The sequence below is a fragment of the Saccopteryx leptura genome, chromosome 1 (genome assembly GCF_036850995.1).
Source record: "Saccopteryx leptura isolate mSacLep1 chromosome 1, mSacLep1_pri_phased_curated, whole genome shotgun sequence".
Classification (NCBI taxonomy): Eukaryota; Metazoa; Chordata; class Mammalia; order Chiroptera; family Emballonuridae; genus Saccopteryx; species Saccopteryx leptura.
Window position 1 is genome coordinate 95271565 of NC_089503.1, and position 18643 is coordinate 95290207.

Here is an 18643-nt window from a genome sequence, read left to right on the forward strand (position 1 = left end):
GCACTGCAATGAGCTGGGTTGCTGTCTGCAAGAAAGAGACAGAGCTCTCCCAGAGGCAGGCTCCACCTTAAAGGGCCAGCACAGAAAATTTTGTTCACAGCCACTTACCTGGGGCTCCAGTGGAGGGAGAGCTGAGAGAACTCAAGTTGCAAGAGAAGAGTGTAAAGTTGGAGGCCCAGGGACAGACACTGTGGGGGACGGCCACTGAAACCCCTGTGCTGAGTTACATTCCAATACTGCAGTTGCCATCTTTTTTTTAATATTATTAATTTTAATTTATTGTGTTTCCATGGATTCAAGTGTCCCACTGAATGTAACATCCTCACCCCCCTGCTCTGTGTCCCTTTTTATACCCTCTTTGCCCAACCCCCCTAACTCCCTCCCCTCTTCCTTCTGGGATTTGCTGTCCTGTTATCTGTATTTCTGTGTTATGTATATGTAATTTCACTAATCCCTTCACCTTCTCTGATACCATCCTCTCATCCCTCTTCCCTCTGACTGCTGTCCCTTTGGTCCCTGTGACCCTGCCTCTGACTCTATTCCATTCCTCAGTTCACCTTGTTCATTAGATTCCACATATAAGTGAGATCATATGATATTTTTCTTTCTCTGCCTGGATTATTTCACTTAGCATAATAATCTCCAGGTTCATTTATGCTGTCACAAAAGGAAAGATTTTCTTCTTTTTCATGGCCACGTAGTATTCCATTGTGTATATGTACCACTGCTTTTTAATCCACTTGCCCACTGACGGAAACTTGGGCCTTTTCCAGATCTTGGCTATTGTAAACAATGCTGCAATAAACATGGGGGTGCATATCTTCTTTAGAATCAATGATTTGGTATTCTTAGGATATAATCCTAAAAATGGGATAGCTGTGCCAAAAAGCAATTCCATTTTTAAGTTTTTGAGGAAACTTCATACTGTTTTCCACAGTGGCTGCATAAGTCTGCATCCCCACCAGCAGTGCAGGAGGGTTCCCTTTTCTCCACATCCTCGCCAGCACTTATTCTGTGTTGATTTGTTAAAGAGTGCCATTCTGACTGGTGTGAGGTGGTGTCTCATTGTGATTTTGATTTGCATTTCTCTGATGATTAGTGACCTTGAACATGTTTTCATATGCCTATTGGCCATCTATATGTCCTCTTTGGAGAAGTGTCTGTTAAGTTCTTTTGCTCATTTTTTAATTGGATTGTTTACCTTCCTGATGTTGTGTTTTACAAGTTCTTTATAAATTTTGGTTATTAACCCCTTATCAGACATATTGGTGAATATATTCTCCCATTGTATGGGTTGTCTTTTTATTTTATTCCTGGTGTCTTTTGCTCTGCGAAAGCATTTTAATTTGATATAGTCCCACTTGTTCATCCTGTCCTTTATTTCACTTGCCTGTGGAGATAAATCAGCAAAAATATTGCTATAACAGATATCGGAAAGTTTACTGCCTATGTTTTCTTCCAAGATGGTTATGGTTTCACGCCTTATATTTAAGTCTTTTATCTACTTTGAGTTAATTTTTGTGAATGGTGTAGGTTGGTTATCTAGTTTCATTTTTTTGCATGTACCTGTCCAATTTTCCCAACACCATTTATTAAAGAGACTGTCTTGACTCCATTGTATGCTCTTACCTTCTTTGTCAAATATCAATTGACCATAAAGGCATGGGTTTATTTCTGGGTTCTCTGATCTGTTCCATTGATCTGTATTCCTGTTCTTATGCCAGTATCAAACTGTTCTGAGTACAATGGCCTTGTAGTATAACTTGGTATCAGGAAGTGTGATACCTCCCACTTTATTCTTCATTTTCAGGATTGCTGAGGCTATTCGTGTTCTTTTTTGGTTCCATATAAATTTTTAGAATATTTGTTCTATATCTTTGACATATGTCATTGGTATTTTAATAGAAATTGCATTGAATTTATAGATTGCTTTGGTAATATAGACATTTTAATGATGTTTATTCTTCCTATTTATGAACACGGTATGTGGCTCCACTTATTTGTATCTTCCTTGATTTCTTTTTTCAATATCTTATAATTATCTGAGTACAAGTGTTTTACCTCCTTGGTTAAATTTACCCTTAGGTGCTTTATTTTTTGTTGTTGTTGTGAAGGGTATTGTTTCTTTAATTTCTCTTTCAGACAGTTTATTGTTAGTGTATAAGAATTCCACTGATTTCTGAATATTAATTTTATATCCTGCCACATTGCTGAATTTATTTATCAGGTCAAGTAGTTTTTGACTGAGATGTTAGGGTTTTCTATGTACAGTATTATGTCATCAGAAAATAATGATACTCTTACTTCTTTTCCAATTTGGATGCCTTTTATTTCTTCTTCTTGGCTGATTGCTGTTGCTAGGACTTCCGGAACTATGTCAAATATGAGTAGTGAAAGGGGGTACCCCTGCCTTGTTCCTGATCTTAAGGGGATTGCTTTTAATTTTTATCTATTGAATATGATGTTGGCTGTGAGTTTGTCAAGATGGCCTTTATCATGTTGAGGTATGTTCCCTGTATTCTCACTTTGCTGAGAATTTTGATCAAAAATGGGGACTGGATTTTATCAAATGCTTTTTATTCATCTATTGATATTATCATGTGATAATTATCCTTCCTTTTGTTTATGTGCTGAATCACATTTATTGATTTGTAAATATTGTACCAGTCTTGCCTCCCCAGAATAAATCTCACTTCATCAGTATGTATGATTTTTTTTTTTTACTGTGTTGCTGGATTCCATTTGCTAATATTTTGTTGAGAATTCTAGCATCTAAATTCATCAGGGATATTGACCTATAGTTTTCTTTCAATGTAGTATCTTTACCTGGTTTTGGAATGAGGATCATGCTTGCATCATAAAAGGAGCTTGGAAGTCTTCCCTCCTCTTGAATTTTTTAAATTGTTTGAGAAGGATAGGTGTTAGTTCTTTGAATATTTGGTAAAATTTGCCTGTGGAGCCATCTAATCTAGAACTTTGGTTTGCTGGGAGGTTTTTGATAACTGTTTTAATTTTATTTGTTGTAATTGGTCTGTTTGGGTTTTAGGTTTTCTGTTTCTTCCAGATTGAGTTTTGAAAGATTATTTGTTTCTAGGAATCCATTTCACCTAGGTTGTCCAATTTTTTGGCACACAGATCTTCATACTCTTTTCCTACAATCCTTTGTATTTGTGCTGTATTGGTTTTTACTTCTTTCTTTTCATTTCTAATTTTATTTATTTGAGTCCTCTCTCTTTTTTTCTTGGTGTGTCTGGGTAAAGGTTCATTAATGTTGTTTACCTTTTCAAAGAACCAGCTCTTGGTTTCATTGATCTTTTGTGCTGTTTTTTTAGCCTCTATGTCATTTATTTTTGCTCTGATGTTTATTATTTCCTTCTTCTACTCCCTCTGTGCTTGTTTTTATTTTTCTAATTCTTTTAAAATCAGGGATAAGTTGTTTATTTGAGCTTTTTCTTGCTTCTTATGGTATGCCTGTAATGCTGTGAATTTCCCTCTCGGGACTGCTTTTGCTGTATCCCATAAATTTTGAGTTGTTGTATATTTATTTTCATTTTTTTCAAGGAAATTTTTTATTTCTTTCTTGATCTCATTGTTAACCCATTTGTTATTTAATAACATGCTATTTATTCTCCAAGTGTTTGAATGTTTTTCAGTTTTTCTATGTAGTTGATTTCTAGTTTCATGCCATTGTGATCAGAGAAGACACTTGATATGATTTCAATCTTCAATTTATTGAGACTCATTTTGTGTCCTGACATGTGTTCTATCCTAGAGAATGTAATCATGATCATTTGAAAAGAATGTATATTCTTCTTTTGGGGGTAATAGGTTCTGAAGATATCTATTAAATCCATTTAAGGCAGCTGGGTTTTTTGTTAATTTTCTGTCTGGAGGATCTATCCATTGATGTTAATGGGGTTTTAAAATCCCCTACTATTATAGTATTGCTGTTGATCTTGCTGTTTATGTCCATCCAGATCTGCTTTATATTTTTAGGTGCTCCTATATTAGGTGCATAAATATATGCAATGGTTATATCCTCTGGTTGGATTGTTCCTTTTATCATTATGTAGTGACCTTCTTTATCCCTTACTATATATATAGCCTTTGTTTTAAAGGTTATTTTGTCAGATATACTTATTTTATTTCCCCATCTTTTTTCTTTTTTCATTTTCATTTGCATAAAATACCTTTTCTACCCCTTCACTTTCAGTCAATGTGTATCTTTTGTTCTGAGGTGGGTTTCTTGTAGACAGCATATGTATGGGTCCTGTTTTTTTTATTCATGCAGCTACACTATGTCTTTTGATAGGAGCATTTAATCCACTTAAGTTTATTATTGACATACATTATTTAATCAATTTAAGGTTATTATTGACTTTTACATTTAAGGTTATTATTGACATATACTTTTTTATTGCCATTTTATTCTTTAATTCTACATTCCTCTTCTTAATTTCTTTTTTTTTTTTAACCTTTTTTTACCTTTGCTTTTTTTATAGCAGGCCCCTTAACATTTCTTGCAGTACTGGTTTGACTGTAATAAATTCCTTAAAGGTTTTTGTGGGGGGTTTTTGCCTTCGTTTTCAAATGATAGCCTTACTGGATAAAGTAGTCTTGGTTGTAGGTTGTTATATTGCATTACTTTGAATATTTCTTGCCAATCCCTTCTGGCCTCAATTGTTTCTTTTGAGAAGCCGGATGTCATCCTTATGGGGGTTCCTCTGTAGGTAATTAACTGCTTTTCTCTTGTAGCTTTTAGTATTTTTTCTTTGTGTCTTAGCTTTGGCATTTTAATTTTAATGTGTCTTGGTGTAGGCCTCCTTGGGTTTCTCTTTAATGGAATTCTCTGTGCTTCTTGAACTTATGTGCTTTTTCCTTTATCAATTTAGGGATACTTTCAGCTATGATTTCTTAAATCAGGTTCTCTATTCCTTGTTTGTTCTCTTCCTCTTCAGGAACTCCTATGATGCAGATGGTGTTTCTCTTCATGTTGTTACAGAGGTCTCTCAGAGTTTCCTCAGTCTTTTTGCACTTCTTTTTGTTTTGCTGCTCTACTTCTGCGCTTCTGTTTATCTTGTCTTTGAAATCGCTGATTCAATCCTCTGCTTCATCCCACCTGCTGTTGATTACTTCCAGTGCAGCCTTCATTTCTGATATTGTATTTGTCATTTCTGACTGGTTCTTTTTTATTATTTTAATGTTCTTTTTGATGCTTGCCATCTCTTTATTTTTGGGTGCTCATTATGTCCATATATTGTTGATCTAAGATACTTAAGCACCCTAAAAATCATTATTTTAAATTCTGCTCTGGTTGTTTGGTTACCTCCATTTCATTTAGTTCTTTTTCTGGGATTTCTCTTGTTGATTTATATGGGTCGCATTTCTTTATCTCCTCATTTTGTCTGTATATTAGGTAATGTTGTCTGACTGTGTACTTTTTGTGGTGTCTTTATAAGGAAGATGGGCTCGATGGTACTGACCTCCAAGCCACCTGTTTTCCTTGTTTTAGGAATACTTTATGAGGACACTATTTTCCCTCCTGTTTTCTGTGAGTATTAAATGTAGTTGGTCCTTTTGTGGTACATTTATCCCTTCAATCTGGCTGGCTCTAAGGGTCAACCTTGATCATATGTATTACACACTGTGCAATGTCTGTCCTGTTGTGTGTATTTATTCTTCACCATGTCTGGTGCCTGCTAGACTCCTCCTTTGGGCATGCTGCTTGTGTAGCTAGCTGAGTCTAGGGTTGGTGCTGTCTGTCACCCATTACCAGCTGTGTTGGCTATAGATCCTCCCAGGTTGGCTTCAGTTCTTGTTTGTAGCCCACTGTAGGTTACTTGTCTGCAGCTACTGCTCTATTCACTGCATGTGTCTGTGTTTTCTGCACCTGGGTAAGGTGGGAGGGGCCAAACTGTGTATAAGGATCAGCTTCCTCCTACTTAGAGATGACAGCAGTTCCATAAAAGCCCCAAGCTCTGTAAGATTTTCCTCCACTTTTAAGCTGTTCCCCATGTCTTGAAGCTGCCTGGTCTTCCCACAGAGCCTTCTGTAGGAAGACTGTAGTGTAGGCTCAGACTGACCTCACCCAACCAATCCCTCTGCAGGTGGCAATTTTGTTGGGTTAGGGCAGCTGATGTTGGGAATACATCGTTAGTGGGACCGGCTACTTCAGGGGTCTGTTGGTCAGAAGCTCAGTATGGGAATGTGGCTGCTACTCCAGAGCCTAATCCCCCAACCACTGCTGGATACTCAAATTTTGTTTCTCCCCAACAAGGTGAGCAGCAGGTTCAGATCGAAGTGGGCCCAACCGTCCCTTCTGCAGAAGTTCTTCCAGCTGGTGAGACCCTGGTCTCAGGGAGGAAGACTGAGAGTCCTCTTCTGGGTCTGACTGTGCCCCATTCAGTAAGGGGCTAAGCCCCTCGACTCAATACAATAGGCTGACAGGGCCCACATGTTAAATGTCCATGCTCCAAGCCCCTCTCCTTCCCCCCAGTAGAATCTAGCCCAGTGGGGCAGAATATACAGCACCCAGGTCAGCTGACTGTGAAGCTCCACCCTATCCAATGCCTTCATCTGCGAGAGCTCTATCTCTTTCTCACAGACAGAAAACTAGCTCTTTTTCACCTCCAAATGCTGTTTGGGTGCTGCTTCTAGCCTCTGGGGCTCTAGGCTGGGGCTCTGGGCCTGGGCCTGAGGACCCACACCTCTCAGGGCAAACTTCCCCACAGTGAGAGTTCCCCCAGACCCTTTGCTGTAGCTCGCTCCTGGGAGCTGGTCAGTGCCCCCATGTCTCCACTCTTCCTACCAGTCTCGGTGTGACTTCTCTGATCTTAGGTTATAGACACCTATTTGTTTAGTCCAAAGTTGGTTTTTAAAGATGATTGTTCTTAAATTAATTTGTAATCCAATTTGGCAGTTTGGATGTCTGCCGACTCCATCACCATCTTGGAATATGATTTTTTGTTTTTCTTTAGTTCTTTTTGTGGTGGTTGTTCTATATTTTGTTTTATTTTTTGTTGCTTTTTGTTGTTGTTATTTGCAGTCTTTTTCTTGAATTTTTTATTTAATTTAATTTTTAAATTTATTTTTATTTTTATATTTTTTGTTGTTATTCTTTGCTTGATTTTTTAACAATGACACTCTAAATGAAAGGAACACCATGACTACCCAGGAAAGAAACACAGTTCAGAAAGAAAATTAAAAATCTCCAGAAAGCAATCTCAATCACATGAAAACCTCAGAGTTATACAATATAATATTCAAAATTGAAGTTCTGAAAATACTAAATGAGATTCAAGAATATACCATTAGATGATTTAATGATCTCAGAAGCACATATAAGAAACATGCAATAAATGCATAATTAAATGGAACAATACATTGATGCCTCTCTCTTTCTCTCTCCATCCTCTTTCTCTAAAATCAATCATTAAAAAATTTTAAATACTTTGGCCTATCATGTCTGTGAAAATGTGTGAGTGACAAGAAAAAAAATGATTAATAAGTCAAAGGCAATATGCCATTAAGAAAAGAGTATTCAAATGAAATTAATTTGTCACATTAAATAAGTTAAATAAATTCTCTAAGTCTAAATTACTTTAAAAAGTGACATAAAAACTATATACTTCAGTATTTTTAACTAAAGCTGAGACTGAACATACCTTCATTGAACTCTTTGAAAAAGAATTTCATTCAAAAAGTTATATTTGTTGCATATGCTTTTTAATTGTAGTTTGCTTCAAAATAAAGGTACCTCTTAGCTTCAAAATAAAGGTTTCTCTTTGAGGTATCTGAAAATTCTTTTTTATAAAGGCTTAAAGAAAAATTAAATTCAGAAAACACAATTCAGAATCTATGTAACGTTCTGATTTGAGCAACAAAAACATAATAATAATTCTAATAGAAAATACTAATTCCATTAAAAAATATAATATTTTTAATAAGTAAAGAAAAACTTATAACTTTGGGAATCTCCCCAAAAAGTGGTGAGGGATTAAGGTTACCAACTTAATAGAGAGACAAGAGAAAATACTGACAGAGCAAAAAAACCATTAATGATTACTTCTAAGGTTAAGCATATGTTCATACTTGGAGTAGAATAATAAGGTGAAGGGTAACGTGCACAACACTATTCTCCTGCACTTGGCTGTGTTCGACCTTGTGACTGGATTTTGCCTTCAACGGCATTACTTGGTTGCACTTAGTATGCTGGAAATCTACACCATCAAAGAATGTGACTTTCACTTTATCCTGTTCTCCTATTTAGCAATCATGCATGAGCCAATTTGACTTACAGAAATATGTGTTCTAGTGGCAGAATAGACTGTACTTTTTTGTTTAATCTCTGAACTCAAAGTCAATTCCTCAGGAAAACCTTCCTTGACCTCTTACCCAGGTGAGGGTACACATTCTCAGAACTGTCTGTACTTTTCCTGTATAATATGTACCACAATTTAGATCCTTATGTAATTGTTTTCTTATTGTCTGACTTCCCCATGTAAGATTCATTTCACTCACCACTGTCTCCCCAGCACCTGGCATAGTGTCTAGGCATATAATAGGTTCCCAAAAAATATTGGTTGACTACAAGAAGTATTTAATTAATTAAATATTATGCCACTAAAGTAAAATTTACAATAATGGTATTTTTCATATTACCCTGGCTTATTTTTAAAATTAGAAACAGAAAGCTTGATAGTATATATCTACTCTGTTGGTAACAGTGACAAAAAAAAAGTAGGAGGAAAGAAGATATGGAAGAATTATTGATAATAAATTTGATGAATAAAATAAGCCACTCTCACCATGGCTACCAGATTTTTATTATAAAAGATCATTAAATAAACATGCTTAGCCAACATAATACATGGCCTCCCTTCCCAACTTTACCTATCTAGCCTATCTCCAGAACTGAATTAATAATGCCATTGTGGCCCTGGCTGGTGGCTCAGTGGATAGAGCATCAGCCCAACATAGGGACATCCTGAGTTTGATTCCTGGTCAGGGCACACAAGAGAAGTGACAATCTGCTTCTCCTCACCTCCTTCTCCCCCTTCTCACCTTCTTCCTTTCCCATAGCCAGTGGCTCCATTGGTTCAAGTGTAGCCCTGGACACTGAGGATAACTCCCTCAGAGCAAAGCAGCCTCAAGTGCTAAAAATAGCTTGGTACTCGAGCATCAGATCCAGACAGGTTACTGGTGGATCCCGGTTGGTCAGGGTGTATGCAGGAGTCTGCCTCATTATCTCCCTTCCTCTCATCTAAAATAATTAAACTAAAAATAAAGTCATTGGAATATTATTACAATCATCTGTTTTTATAAGTTTATTAAATTTATTCAGTGATTTACCTCTAGTTCCCTCTGTAAAAGCCACTATGGGGTAATTTGTTTTATACTGATTAGACAATAGCACAAATACAGCTTTACAATGAGTGGAAGTGGTGGAATGAATCAATATAATAAATACTATTTTATTTTCTCCCTCTAGAATGCTATGTCTTTACCCTTACCTCAGAATTCTATAGATTATTGAAATTAAAATTATCGTAGAAATTACTGGTGAACAAACTAAGGCCCAAATAAATTAAATATTTTTTTGCCCAAGGTTATACAATAAATTTACAGATGAGCTACAGTTAAGATTCAGATTATTTGATGCCCACCTCTTCTATTCTTCCTTTGTAGGGATTTCTACCTGTCTCCCTTTTTTATAAAAGAGGATTTAGCTTTCTGAATATCTACTGTAAACCATAACAGTCTGATATAAAAATATATTGCTTGTATCCTGCTTTATTGTCATTTCCAGATTACTCTACCTCTATATGAAAGGTGAAACACAGAAGACACGTACACAAATGTACACACCAAAAAATAAGTCATAGCTAGAAAAAAAAGTTGCTTTCTTCTAAAACTCAACACAAGGATGGTAAACAATCCAATTAAAAAATGGGCAAAAGAACTGAATAGACACTTCTCCAAAGAGGACATATAGATGGCCAATAAGCATATGAAAACATGTTCAAGGTCACTAATCATCAGAGAAATGAAAATCAAATTCATAATGAGATACCACCTCACACCAGTCAGAATGGTACTCATTAACAAATCAACACATAATAAGTGCTGGTGAGGCTGTGGAGAAAAGGGAACCCTCCTGCACTGCTGGTGGGAATGCAGACTTGTGCAGACACTGTGGAAAACAGCATGGAATTTCCTCAAAAACTTAAAAATGGAACTGCTTTTTGGCTCAGCTATCCCATTTTTAGGATTATATCCTAAGAATACCAAATCACTGATTCAAAAGAAGATATGCACTCCCATGTTTATTGCAGCATTGTTTACAATAGTCAAGATCTAGAAACGGCCCAGTGTCCATCAGTGGATGAGTAGATTAAAAGCGGTGGTACATAAACACAATGGAATACTACGTGGCCATGAAAAAGAAGAAAATCTTTCCTTTTATGATGGCATGGATGGAACTGGAGATTATTATGCTAAGTGAAATAATCCAGGCAGAGAAAGAAAAATATCATATGATCTCACTTATATGTGGAATCTAATGAACAAAGTGAACTGAGGAATGGAATAGAGGCAGAGGTGGGGTCACAGGGAGCAGAGGGACAGCAGTCAGAGGGAAGGGGGATGAGGAGATGGTATCAGAGAATGTGAAGGAATTAGGGAAATTATATATACATAACACAGAGATACAGATTATATATACATAACAGGACAGCAAATTCTAGAGGGAAGGGGGTTGGGAATTAGGAGTTTGGGCAAAGGGGTTATAAAAAGGGACATAGGCCTGGGGGGCAAGGGTGTTACATTCAGTGGGACACTTGAATCCATGTAAACACAATAAATTAAAATTAATGAAAAAAAATTTAAAAAGAACATACAATTTAAATAATAATAAACTTAAATTAAAACCAAAGTCTTCTATCAGTCTTAGAGATCCATCAACTTTCTTAACTGGCATCATTTCGGTTGCCCTCAGTGTGGCTTGAGTTGGGAATTGGTCCCAAGTGTTTTGCCAGGGGACTGACACATGTTACTAAGAGACAGTTCAGATTGGCTCCAGTGTAAGGTTGCAAATGGAAAGACCCAAAGTAACATAAACTCATAACCACACAATTTAGGAGCTCTTCTCAAAAGCTGGACTGATGGATCCTCAGCCCCAGAGTAAATTAGGACCTTCCATTCAGAAACTTATGTTCCAAAGACTCTCCACAATCAAATGGCAGAAGCTAAGAATGTATTTTAAGATGAGCACTAACCCTGGAAACAGAAACTGAACCTGTGTTCAAAGTTGATCTTTGCTTCTATCCCTGGACATGTCATTCAACTTCAAGTGCTTCCACTGCCAGGGCTACATGGTAACAGTAGTGATACTACTTAAATCAAGTACTTACACTATAATAATAGGATTAAATTATTGATATTCTAAAGAACTTAGAGACCTATAATTATTTGTATTAACCTGTGTTTGATAAATAAATAAAATTATCTCCCTGACAGCATTTAGGGGATTTTTTTTTAAAGGAAGTCTTTTGTCTTAGTTCCCAAAAGCATAGCCTGTGGCCCTGTCTACTCACACTGGCATGATGGTGTGGACGAGTGCCCCTCAACACACCATCAAATGGAAGCTTGACATTTCAAGCTGACATGCTGCTTCACTGCAGTTAGCCTCCAGGACCAAAGCTAATCTCTTAAGAAAAATAAAATAAAATAATTTTTAAAAATGAAAAAAAGAAACAATGAAGTCTGCACACAACGCATGAGCTAAGTCCTTGATCACCGTGGTGTCACTGACTAGTAATCAGAGCCTTAGATCTTCTGAGTCTCCCTAATGTACTTTCGATAAGGGTAAATCACAGTTGTCGCCTTTTGGACAACTGAGCTAATTTGGAGAAAGTGCTCTGAGTGCTCCAATATGCAAAGCCAGTGGGGATTGGCACATAGTTGACATTTGATGAATAAATAAAGAATAGCAAATATAGACTGTGCAAGTATTTTACACATATGATTATATACAATATTTACTGTGTCAAGCATTTTCTAAATGCTTTCCTATAATTCTATAAGGTTAGTACTGTTTTATTTCCAAGTTAAAGATAAGTACAAGGCAAAGAAAGCTTTAAAAATTTTCCTAAGGTCACACAGAGCAAGCGCTGTCACTGGGATTCAAACCTACACTGTCTGACTCAAGAGTCCATGCACTGAATAAATTTAAGACACAATTAAGAGGCAGTCTGCCAGTCACAAGAGTACACTGCTCAGATCTCTATTCAGTTGCTAGGAGTTCTATGACTGCAGGCTATAGCTATTTTAAGATCCATAGATTTTATCCCTGTTCAATCCCCTACCCACCCACCCAACAACCACAAGATGACAGCACTAGGGCCTGGGTGCTCTGCCTGAAGCAGGACTCCTCCTTTAGGCAATCTTTGCTCTGGACTTCACTGTTAAGTTGGAAGAAACTGTCAGTTCTGCACAGTGGCCTGAGGCTCTTCCTACTCAATCCCGCTTCCTTTCCCTTTCTGCTTTCTCAGGTGTTACCCCCCCACACACACACCCCTGTAAACTTCTTGCACTACTAACTCTGTCTCAGCCTCTATGTATTTCCCAGAAGAAATATCTTGTTTTCCCAAGCACATATCTGGCTAAGACCTCACCAGTAAGGAAAGACTATAAAGCTTGAGTAACAAAAGTTTGAACTGAAGAAGTTGAGCACAGGCCCAGCACATTGAAGTTTTCTGTCAAATACAAGCAGGACGTTGAACTACCTAGCTGTTTCATGAGCACTAAAGCACCAGCCTCGTGTTGCCATGACACTTTGTTGACAGAACTATTGTCTTTCATCTTCACTCGAACTGATTTTAACCTAATGCTTAGATACTTGCTTTCCTTTTGTGATTTCAACACTAGTAAGGGAATAAAATCTGACTTAATTGCAGAGTGCTGACATTTTGGCAGATGCAAATGCTACATTGATTAATGCTCTTGTAAAATTTAGAGTCATACCATAGCAAGGAGAAGAAGATGGGAGCACATTCAGATTTCTCTACTTGGATTCAGCCTTCTGGAGAGAAAGATGGAGAGCACATTATGGTAAAAATTAAGAGGCAGGGGATCACTAATACTTTTGAGTTTGTTGACTGAATATTAAAGACGACTTTAGGGAGAGCTATGGTAGAAGTACTTATGTACTAGATAGGCATACCACCATGTACAATGGTGATATTAGTTAGGGTACTTTGACTGTAAAGTAGATAGCCACTCTAGCTAACTTAAGTCAAAGATACAGCTTAGGAAAGAGGTGAGAGTCCCAGAAAGAATGGAAGGGAAGAAAGCAGAAACTGTAACAATGGAACTACGTACAAAGAATTATATAATCAAGGAACCTTGCTAGGGTGAGATGGAAATCCAACTACTTTCGGCATCCTTGTCCTTCTGTTCAAGATTCAAATTCCAGGGAAAGTATAGCAGTTGCTCTACCTTGCGTTACTACTGAGTATTGGGAGGAGCAAACAGAACTCCTAATTATAATCCCAACAGACAATATCCATTGGGAAAGAGATAATTCCTAAAAAGAAAATTAGGTTGCTTCATAAAGAAAGGAAGGGAGGAGAGAAAGAAAGAAGGCAGGGAGAGACAGAGGGAGGGTGCTCGTAAATGGATGCTAAACAGCCAAATAGCTTTAACTATCACACTTCCCAGGTAGTACTAGTGAACAAACTCAGTAAGATGGAGATGATTTCTTCAGTACTGAGGCTAATCAGGCTTCAGGGGAAAGTATACACATGAATAAGGAGAAGCCTCAGTACTATTAGATCAGTTCTTTGAGATAGATACAGATAAATCAGAGTATCTTTTGATGGAGATAGGGTGGGGGGTGAGGGGATCATAATGGTGAGAGAATCATCCTGATAAAACCATGTAAAGAAATGTTGAAGGAACTAGGAATATTTAGTCAGGAGAAAAAGGTTTCATGAGGAATTGGTTAGCTGCCATTACACATTTGTCATATGTTAATGACTCTAGAGTCACTGTCTTCCCAAGAATTAGACTTGGAACCAATGGGGTTCAGATCCAAAAGATAAATTCAGAATAAAAGAGAGCAGCCTGGATCTGCCTTCACCAAGAGTCAAATGCTAAAAGAATTTCTATAGAAAGAAAAAAAGAAAGAAGAAAGAAAGAAAGAAAGAAAGAAAGAAAGAAAGAAAGAAAGAAAAGAAAAGAAAAGAAAGGCAAAAAAGAAAAAAAAGAAAGAAAGAAAGAAAGAAAGAAAGAAAGAAAGAAAGAAAGAAAGAAAGAAAGAAAGAAAGAAAGAAAGAAAGAAAGAAAGAAAGAGGGAGGGAGGGAAAGAGAGGGAGGAAAAGAGAGAGGGTATACTCAGATACAGCCAATGTCCCGGTTTTGTGACCTAGGGCATGTTGCTTATCTTTTCTGAACCCAATTTCCCTATTTGTAAGGTGGGAATAATATCCACTCCAGTGGATTCTTCAAGGACTTAAAGAGGGAATATTCACAAAGCCGGTAGCACAATGCCCACACAAGGAAGTTGCCTACAAAAATACTTTTGTTCTCCAGTTTTCTGCCTTTCTTATTGGGTGTTTCCCCGGACTTTCTGCTGGCACATGGTTTTAATAAGAAGAAAAGGCTTTTCTCTCCTCTTTCCAAAACACACGATTGGAAGAAACACAAAGAGGCAGAGATGGGGCCAATGCAATGAAATATTAACAGTTGAGGAATCTGGATCAGAGCGACCTTAGAGTTTTTTGTATTTGACTTGCAAGTTTTCTGTTTAAGTTTAAAATAATTTCAAAACAAGTAATTTTTAAATGGAAAAATAAAACTCAAAACACGTGGTTTTTTCCCCATTCTAAAGACTTATTGCATAACAACTGGACTAAGGTTTTTAACGCCACGTGCATCTTAAACTGCATAATTAGTAAGTACACACTTCCAAACTCTCTGTTCTAGGGGAAGTTAAGGTTTGTGAATAATCTTTCATTTGTTGAACACATGACACAAAGAGGAACTGTGGCTAGGCTTAGGGAACAGGCTGGAACTCAAAAGTACCTTGGTTTGAATGATAAGCATATGGTCATCCCACATTAGCCACTGATTAAGAAGAGGTCATGAGCTATATTGGAAAAGTCTCAATGTAGGAGAAAGTAATTGAGAGTCTTTGTATCCAAAATAGTACAGATGGATTCCAACTGAGAATAAACCCAAATTTGTTTTCCTTTCACAATGATCTTGAGGGATGGGGAAATCTTTGCCTTTTGAAGCCTAATTATCTGCTTCTATTAGAAAAAAAAAATAGACTCAACAAAAATGATCTCGAAAGGTCACTTTAGGTCAATAGCTCTAAGAAACAAGCTTCAGCTAAGACTTTTCTTAGAGGTTTGGCTGGCACATGGTTTTAATATATGCATCTAGATATATATATATGCATCTAGATATAAGGTTGAAAGGAACTTGAGGAATCTTCTAGTCTAATTCTGCTAAATTACTTTACTTGTCTTTACTTTTCTTATTTCTAGCATAGAAATACTCAAATGTTGACCACTGTTGAGCCACTCCAAATCTGATGCAAGAATTTTCTCTAACATTATTTCTGACACATGGCCAGTGGCCAATGCATAGATTCTATACTTCAAAGACCAAGAAGCTCACTATTTCTGGAGGCAGCACCATTTATTTTTCAGACATTTGTAACTGCTATTGGTTGTCTTCATACTGAGCCAAAAATCTACTTCTTGTAATGGAACTCACCAGAGAAAAATACTCTACGACACTTGAGGAGTAGGTAGGAAAAAGACAAGGCTACACATGATTTAACAAACCATAGAGTGACAAAGGCCCTTAAAGATCTTCTTTGAGCTTCCATTTCACCAGATATATAAAAATAATCTATGTGAGGAAAGAAATAAGAAATACTGACATTGTGAACAAAATAAAATAGGGTGAAAGTGAACCAGGCCTCCCTATGAACAGGGAGAGTATTCATGCTTTTTACAAATGAAGGATGAGAGGGGCCAAGGTCTAAACTATAAATGACCTAAGGATTCTCCTAGTAATAAAAGAGATTGCAAAAAACCTCAAATAAATCACTGTCTTGATTCAGATTACAAGGCAGACATGACAGTGAAAAATGTGTCCCAAGAGTAAAGGTCATGCCTATTAAGACAAGTGTCGAGTTATTTCAAACACAGCTTCCCCGTACTCGGATGAAAAGGCTTGCTGGTCATTCTCTGCAGGGAGTGTCCCATTCACTGTCTACTGCCCTGGGAGCAAGAGCAGAGGCCAAGACTGAAAAGATAGGTTGTAAGTAAATGCAATACAGAGTGGCCACCTGCCAAAGGTCAAGGGTTAGATTTAGGCTCATTATCTTATTGGTCTGTTTTTGTCCTATTAAGGCATGAAATATTTCTGGTTGTACACAAAGAGAAGTTTTCTTTTGGACAGATGACAATGATGCTTCATCTTTAATTGACTGCATCCTTGAATAAATACCTTAAACTTTTTGTAGTGTGATGTCTCTAACTCTTACTAAAAGGTGGAGGATGTAACACAGGCCTTCATTTGGGTCTATTCTATTGAATCTTGTACTTAATCATATTATTTTCTCTATCATAGAAGCTCTGCTTCTCAAATTCTGAGATGGGAATGTAAAGTTCTCCTACCAAAAATATTTCTAATAGAAAATGGCCATGGTAATGGGAAACATCTTGAGGAGTGTCTGGGAACCCCCTCATTTACTGTAGTCCCCCTCTAGGGTTATTGTTCTCAGTCAAAACCTGTCCCAGAACTACTTAGAGAGCAAGTTCATTCCAGAGGTTATGAGTCACTCAAGACCTATTGCCAAGTTCCTCCTTCAGGGACTCAGGACTTCTTTCTTTCTTATTTATTAATTTATTAATTTATTTATTTATTTATTTTGGATTTTTCTAAAATGAGAAGCGGGAGGCGGAGAGACAGACTCCCACATATGCCCCACTGGGGATCCATCTGGCATGCCCACTAGGAGGTGATGTCTGCCCATCTGGGGAATTGCTCCATTGCAACTGCAGCCATTCTGGCACCTGAGGTGAAGGCCACAGAGCCATCCTCAGCTCCCGGGCCAACTTTGCTCCAATAGAGCCTTGGCTGCAAGAGGGGAAGAGAAAGACAGGGAGAAAAGAGAGGGGGAAGGGTGGAGAAGCAGATGGGTGCTTCTTCTGTGTGCCCTGACTAGGAATCGAACCCAGGACTTCCACACACTGGGTCAATGCTCTACCACTGAGCCAACTGGCCAGGGCTGTGGGACTCAGGACTTCTTAAGCAAGCCCAAAGCCATGGCCAATTTTCTTCATATTTTAGGGGGACATTATCCAGAGCTTACACTGGACCTCACACAAGCACCTAAAAAGAGTTCCCAGGGACATTGAAACCAGAGAATAGATCAGTATATCATAGGATCTAACAGTGGCCATGTAACAAGTCACAAAACTTAATAGTGTCATGTGATGGGCAGATATTTTGTAACTAACCATGCTAAATCTCAGATGTAATATGATTTTTGTGTTTTTTAAATAATTTTTTTCCTAAATATATTTGAATGCTTTGATTTCTCTTTTTAAAAATAGCATCAATTTAAGAGTTTGCAACCATATACTAATCTTTACCTTTTGTTTTATTTTTTAATGTATTTTATTCTAATAAGAACACATCATAAGATATCCTCTAAACAAATTTTCAAATGTATAATGCAGTATTATTGACTATATGTTGTTGGGGAAGGGGAAATCCACTCCCCCACCCACCTACTAAAGATAATTCCCCCTTTTTGAGTTCTTATGGCTGGACTAATGATGAAACTGACACTAGATCAGATTAACAGGAGAAAAAACAATTTGATATGTGTACATAGGAGATCATAAATGCTGCTCAGAGAAATGATGAACCAACCAGCTTGCTATACATTTTAGACAAAAAAACAAAACAAAAAACCCAATAAATTTGTAAAGATTTGACAGGACAAAGAAAGTTAAGTTTGGTTGCTCTTTAGTGAGGAGTCTGGGTTTCAGTAGTAAATTAAAACAGAAGTAATGAGGTTTATTGATACAGGCTTCTTGGCAGATTTTTAACTTTAGCAATAAAGGTGTCTCTTTCAGTGCTGCCTCCTTCTCTGGAGCAACAAGGGCACCTTTCACAGGGAGGGAAGATTTATTCTCTGCATTTAAGGAGTCAGGGAGGGTCAATGTGCCCTTGCGAACCTGCCATTGTCAAGTAACTTTAATTCAAAGTAATCAATATGTCATTGTGAGATATTTGGAGGCAGCCGGCCCTGGGCCTTGATAAGGCACAGTGTTGTACAGCAGATCTCTAAAATTTATTCATCTTGCTTAACTGAAATGTTATGCTCATTGATGAGCAACTTCCCATTTCTTTCCCTTTATGACTTTATAAATTTGACTATTTTTGGTACCTCATATGATTGAGACTATAAAGTATTTGTTTTCCTGTGACTTATTTCACTTAGCGTAATGTGCTCGAGGTTCATCCACTTTGTTCTGTGTTGCAAATTTTCTATCTTTTTAAAAGCTAAATAGTATTCTATTATATGTATATACCACATTTTATCTGTCTGCTA